Below are 6,000 nucleotides of genomic sequence, written 5' to 3'. Positions count from 1 at the left end.
GGAGCCAAGAGGCATGAGTGGTTATTTAGAAAAGAATCTGACAGTCTTACGAGGGATAAATTTTTGTTATCTAAAGAAACAGGAAGCTCTCAGGTAAGTGCATGTTTCAAAAGGATGTGCTCCAAGCCTTTTGGTTCTGGATGTGCACCAGAACCTGCAGAACATCAATCCCATTCTTGGAATCTGAAGTGAGTGTGGTATAGCTGTGATATAGCTTACGAGTCGCTATATCACACCCAAGTCTTTCCTATTCACTCTTGTTCTATTTTCCTTGTTTGCTTTTTAATATCTCCCCTGGCATTGGATCACCTAACAAACTCATCTTTGTATTTAATTTAATCTCTCTGGCTCTCATTCATTCTTGTATTTTCTTCTTGGTGTTTCTCTTGGACTTCAACCTATTTCAGCCCACACTTACATAGCTTTTCCTTCTCTCTCATGGTCCGTTGTTCTCTTGGTCCTCCACTTTTACCACCTGATTTCCTTCCCCTTTCCTAACTCTCCCTCCTAGTTATGATGTCCAGAGAACCTCCACATAAACAGTGTACCTCCAGTTGATGCCGGGGCTAAAAACCCAAAAGCTTGCTATAGTGATGCTTCTTTCTCTGCAAACCCCACCACCCCCAGCCCCATTTTTTGACATTCGTAGCAGACTGATTATGCGAAAATTGGAAGGTGAATTAAAGAGTGAATTCTTTCACTTAGCAGAGTACAGAGGGATCAGAGCCCTTTTAAGTAGCATCTTCTCAAGTGTTTGTTTACAGATCATTACATACTTAACTTGGTGAGAGACTAAAAAGTGAAATGTTCCAAACCACTGCTGATTAATTAGCAATCTCGAAATAAGATAAGGCAAATCTAAAATTAAAGTAGCAAATTTGAAATGTCCATGTTATCAAATAAGAAGCTAAAATACATGACTGTCTTGTTCGACAGGAGACATCTGGCCAGTCCAGGTCTTGCCTTTTCTGGTTACTAAGATCTGATGTTCAACCTTTGTGCCCTTCTGATGACCCGTGCTGCTTGTACTTCCAGGACCTCCCCAGGGTAGGGGACACCTGCTCCATTTCAGCCTGGCTCTTCCAACTCTTCACTCCCTCTCCCTGGACCAAGATACAAAAGACTGAAAGAGGGACTCATTACCAAGGATGACTATTCCTAAAGTGGTTAACAATGTAAGAATGTAATGAGCAAGGCTAACTTCATCATGATAAAATGCTACAGGTAACAGAAAAGGACACTCAGATCTGTATTTTGAACTAAAGAATCAGGAAGAGATAAAGGCTAGATGGAGTCGGGATGGGTGGTGTAAGGCTAAATGACAGAACAGAACTACTGAGCTTTGATTTCGCCTGTCTTTTTTTTTTTTTTTTTTTTTTTTTTTGCGATACGCGGGCCTCTCACTGTTGGGGCCTCTCCGGTTGCGGAGCACAGGCTCCGGAACGCGCAGGCCCAGCAGCCATGGCTCACCGACCCAGCCGCTCCGCGGCATGTGGGATCCTGCCGGACTGGGACACGAACCCGTGTCCCCTGCATCGGCAGGCAGACTCTCAACCACTGTGCAACCAGGGAAGCCCTCACCTCTGTCTTTTTTATCAAGAAGAATCATCTTCAAATGAAAAAGAGCAGACCAAATATAGAAAAAAAGAACAGAGGGGGCTTCCGGGAAGATGGCGGAAGAGTAAGACGTGGAGATCACCTTCCTCCCCACAGATACACCAGAAATACATCTACACATGGAACAACTCCTACAGAACACCTACTGAACGCTGTCAGAAGACCTCAGACCTCCCAAAAGGCAAGAAACCCCCCACGTACCTGGGTAGGGCAAAAGAAAAAAGAAGAAACAGAGACAAAAGAATAGGGATGGGACCCGCACCAGTGGGAGTGAGCTTTGAAGGAGGAAAGCTTTCCACACACTAGGAAGCCCCTTTGAGGGTGAAAATATGAACAGACCAATCACAAGCACTGAAATTGAAACTGTGATTAAAAATCTTCCAACAAAAAAAAGCCCAGGACCAGATGGCTTCAAAGGCAAATTCTGTCAAACATTTAGAGAAGAGCTAACACCTATCCTTCTCAAACTCTTCCAAAATATAGCAGAGGGAGGAACACTCCCAAACTCATTCTACGAGGCCACCATCACCTTGATACCAAAACCAGACAAGGATGTCACAAAGAAAGAAAACTACAGGCCAATATCACTGATGAACATAGATGCAAAAATCCTCAACAAAATACTAGCAAACAGAATCCAACAGCACATTAAAAGGATCATACACCATGATCAAGTGGGGTTTATTCCAGGAATGCAAGGATTCTTCAATATACGCAAATCAATCAATGTGATACACCATATTAACAAATTGAAGGAGAAAAACCATATGATCATCTCAATAGATGCAGACAAAGCTTTTGACAAAATTCAACACCCATTTATGATAAAAACTCTGCAGAAAGTAGGCAAAGAGGGAACTTTCCTCAGCATAATACAGGCCATATATGACAAACCCACAGCCAACATCGTCCTCAATGGTGAAAAACTGAAAGCATTTCCACTAAGATCAGGAACAAGACAAGGCTGCCCACTCTCACCACTCTTATTCAACATAGTTTTGGAAGTTTTAGTCGCAGCAATCAGAAGAAAAGGAAATAAAAGGAATCCAAATCGGAAAAGAAGAAGTAAAGCTGTCACTGTTTGCAGATGACATGATACCATACGTAGAGAATCCTAAAGATGCTACCAGAAAACTACTAGAGCTAAACAATGAATTTGGTAAAGTAGCAGGATACAAAATTAATGCACAGAAATCTCTGGCATTCCTATACACTAATGATGAAAAATCTGAACGTGAAATCAAGAAAACACTCCCATTTAGCAATGCAACAAAAAGAATAAAATATCTAGGAATAAGCCTACCGAAGGAGACAAAAGATCTGTATGCAGAAAATTATAAGACACTGATGAAAGAAATTAAAGATGATACAAATAGATGGAGAGATATACCATATTCTTGGATTGGAAGAATCAACATTGTGAAAATGACTCTACTACCCAAAGCAATCTACAGATTCAATGCAATCCCTATCAAACTACCACTGGCATTTTTCACAGAACTAGAACAAAAACTTTCACAATTTGTATGGAAAAACAAAAGACCCTGAATAGCCAAAGCAATCTTCAGAACGAAAAATGGAGCTGGAGGAATCAGGCTCCCTGACTTCAGACTATACTACAAAGTTACAGTAATCAAGACAGTATGGTACTGGCACAAAAACAGAAAGATAGATCGATGGAACAGGATGGAAAGCCCAGAGATAAACCCACGCACATATGGTCACCCTTTCTTTGATAAAGGAGGCAGGAATGTACAGTGGAGAAAGGACAGCCTCTTCAATAAATGGTGCTGGGAAAACTGGACAGGTACATGTAAAAGTATGAGATTAGATCACTCCCTAACACCATACACAAAAATAAGCTCAAAATGGATTAAAGACCTAAATGTAAGGCCAGAAACTATCAAACTCTTAGAGGAAAACATAGGCAGAACACTATACGACATAAATCACAGCAAGATGCTTTTTAACCCACCTCCTAGAGAAATGGAAATAAAAAGAAAAAAAAAACAAATGGGACCTAATGAAACTTCAAAGCTTTTGCACAGCAAAGGAAACCATAAACAAGACCAAAAGACAGCCCTCAGAATGGGAGAAAATATTTGCAAATGAATCAACTGACAAAGGATTAATCTCTAAAATTTACAGGCAGCTCATGCAGCTCAATAACAAAAAAACAAACAACCCAATCCAAAAATGGGCAGAAGACCTAAATAGACATTTCTCCAAAGAAGATATACAGACTGCCAACAAACACATGAAAGAATGCTCAACATCATTAATCATTAGAGAAATGCAAATCAAAACTACAATGAGATATCATCTCACACCAGTCAGAATGGCCATCATCAAAAAATCTAGAAACAATAAATGCTGGAGAGGGTGTGGAGAAAAGGGAACACTCTTGCACTGCTGGTGGGAATGTGAATTGGTTCAGCCACTATGGAGAACAGTATGGAGGTTCCTTAAAAAACTACAAATAGAACTACCATATGACCCAGCAATCCCACTACTGGGCATATACCCTGAGAAAACCATAATTCAAAAAGAGTCATGTACCAAAATGTTCATTGCAGCTCTATTTACAATAGCCCGGAGATGGAAACAACCTAAGTGTCCATCGTCGGATGAATGGATAAAGAAGATGTGGCACATATATACAATGGAATATTACTCAGCCATAAAAAGAAACGAAATTGAGCTATTTGTAATGAGGTGGATAGACCTAGAGTCTGTCATACAGAGTGAAGTAAGTCAGAAAGAGAAAGACAAATACCGTATGCTAACACATATATATGGAATTTAAGAAAAAAAAATGTCATGAAGAACCTAGGGGTAAGACAGGAATAAAGACACAGACCTACTAGAGAATGGACTTGAGGATATGGGGAGGGGGAAGGGTAAGCTGTGACAAAGCGAGAGAGAGGCATGGACATATATACACTGCCAAATGTAAGGTAGATAGCTAGTGGGAAGCAGCCGCATAGCACAGGGAGATCAGCTCGGTGCTTTGTGACCGCCTGGAGTGGTGGAATAGCGAGGGTGTGAGGGAGGGAGACGCAAGAGGGAAGAGATATGGGAACATATGTATATGTATAACTGATTCGCTTTGTTATAAAGCAGAAACTAACACACCATTTTAAAGCAATTATACTCCAATAAAGATGTAAAAAAAAAAAGAAAAAGAAAAAGAAAAAAGAACAGAAACCCCAGATAAGGGAAGTGCTAGTGAGAAAGCACTTAGCTGTCCTAAAGGTATTCAAGTCCCTGGGTAAACTAAATTCTAACAAAATTATTTACTGGTGTGATTATGAAACTACCATTGGTAATTTTGGAGGGTTTATGAAGAGAGGTATGCAAGTTCCAGGATGGGTAATTATCCCAATTATTCATTAGGGGAGAAAGTGGGTTTCAGACCCTAAAGACTGGTGAATTTGAAGTCAAGATCTAGAAGGGGAAGTGATGTTTCCTATTAACAGTGTGAACTTAGAAAGTAATTAATTTTCTTTTTCTTATGTGAGCATTTAATTTCTTTTTATAAAAGTTACTAGGCAATATGACACAATTCACTTTGTTGATTAATGCATTCAGTATATACATACATTATTAAGTGCTTACCTGCCTCTGGGGTCAGGTATGAGAGATCTAAGATAATCAGACTCTGACTCTGACCTAGAGAGGTCCCAGTCTATTTGGGAACATAAGGAATCGAGAAGGAAGAACAGATCTGTGGGAGCACGATGAATTATGTCTTTGGGTGTGGTGATTTTGAGGTTCTTCCAAGTTGGGATATCTAGTTATCATTTGTAGATGTCTGAATCTCCGGAGAGTTCTTGTCTGAGAAGGCATATAGGTGGTAGATAAAGCTGTGGTCTGGGGCGAGAAGAAAGTCAGGTGGGAGTGGAGGGGACCCGTTAAAGAGGCTGAGACAGAATGAGCAGGAAGGTAGGAGGTGCTTCATGAAAGGGGGGCTATCTGGAGACCAAGGGAGGTGAGAATGTGATGAAGGAAAGAACACACAGGCTAGAAAAATGAGACCTGCAGAGCCCACTACTTTTGGAATTTGATCATTGAAGATCTTAGCAAGGCTAGTGGAGTGGAGTGGTGAGGCCAGAGGCTGATTACAACATTCTAAAGGGTGATGAGGCATGAGAAAGTGGAGACAAGGAATACAGGTTTTTATGAGCTTGGTTATAAAGGGTAAAGTGGGACATGGGGTAAAGGGAGGGAGTTTTTTAAAAATGATGATGGAGATTTAGGCATTTTCTGATAGATTAAGCAAAAATAGCTTCGATTTATTGAATATTTAGGCATTGTGCTGAGTGGTTTACCTACATTATCTCATTTAATCTTCATTTACATTCATAGAGGTAGGTATTATCA

The sequence above is a fragment of the Lipotes vexillifer genome, unplaced genomic scaffold (assembly GCF_000442215.2).
Source record: "Lipotes vexillifer unplaced genomic scaffold, Lipotes_vexillifer_v1.1 scaffold58, whole genome shotgun sequence".
NCBI lineage: Eukaryota > Metazoa > Chordata > Mammalia > Artiodactyla > Lipotidae > Lipotes > Lipotes vexillifer.
Note: the sequence above shows the minus strand (reverse complement) of the source record.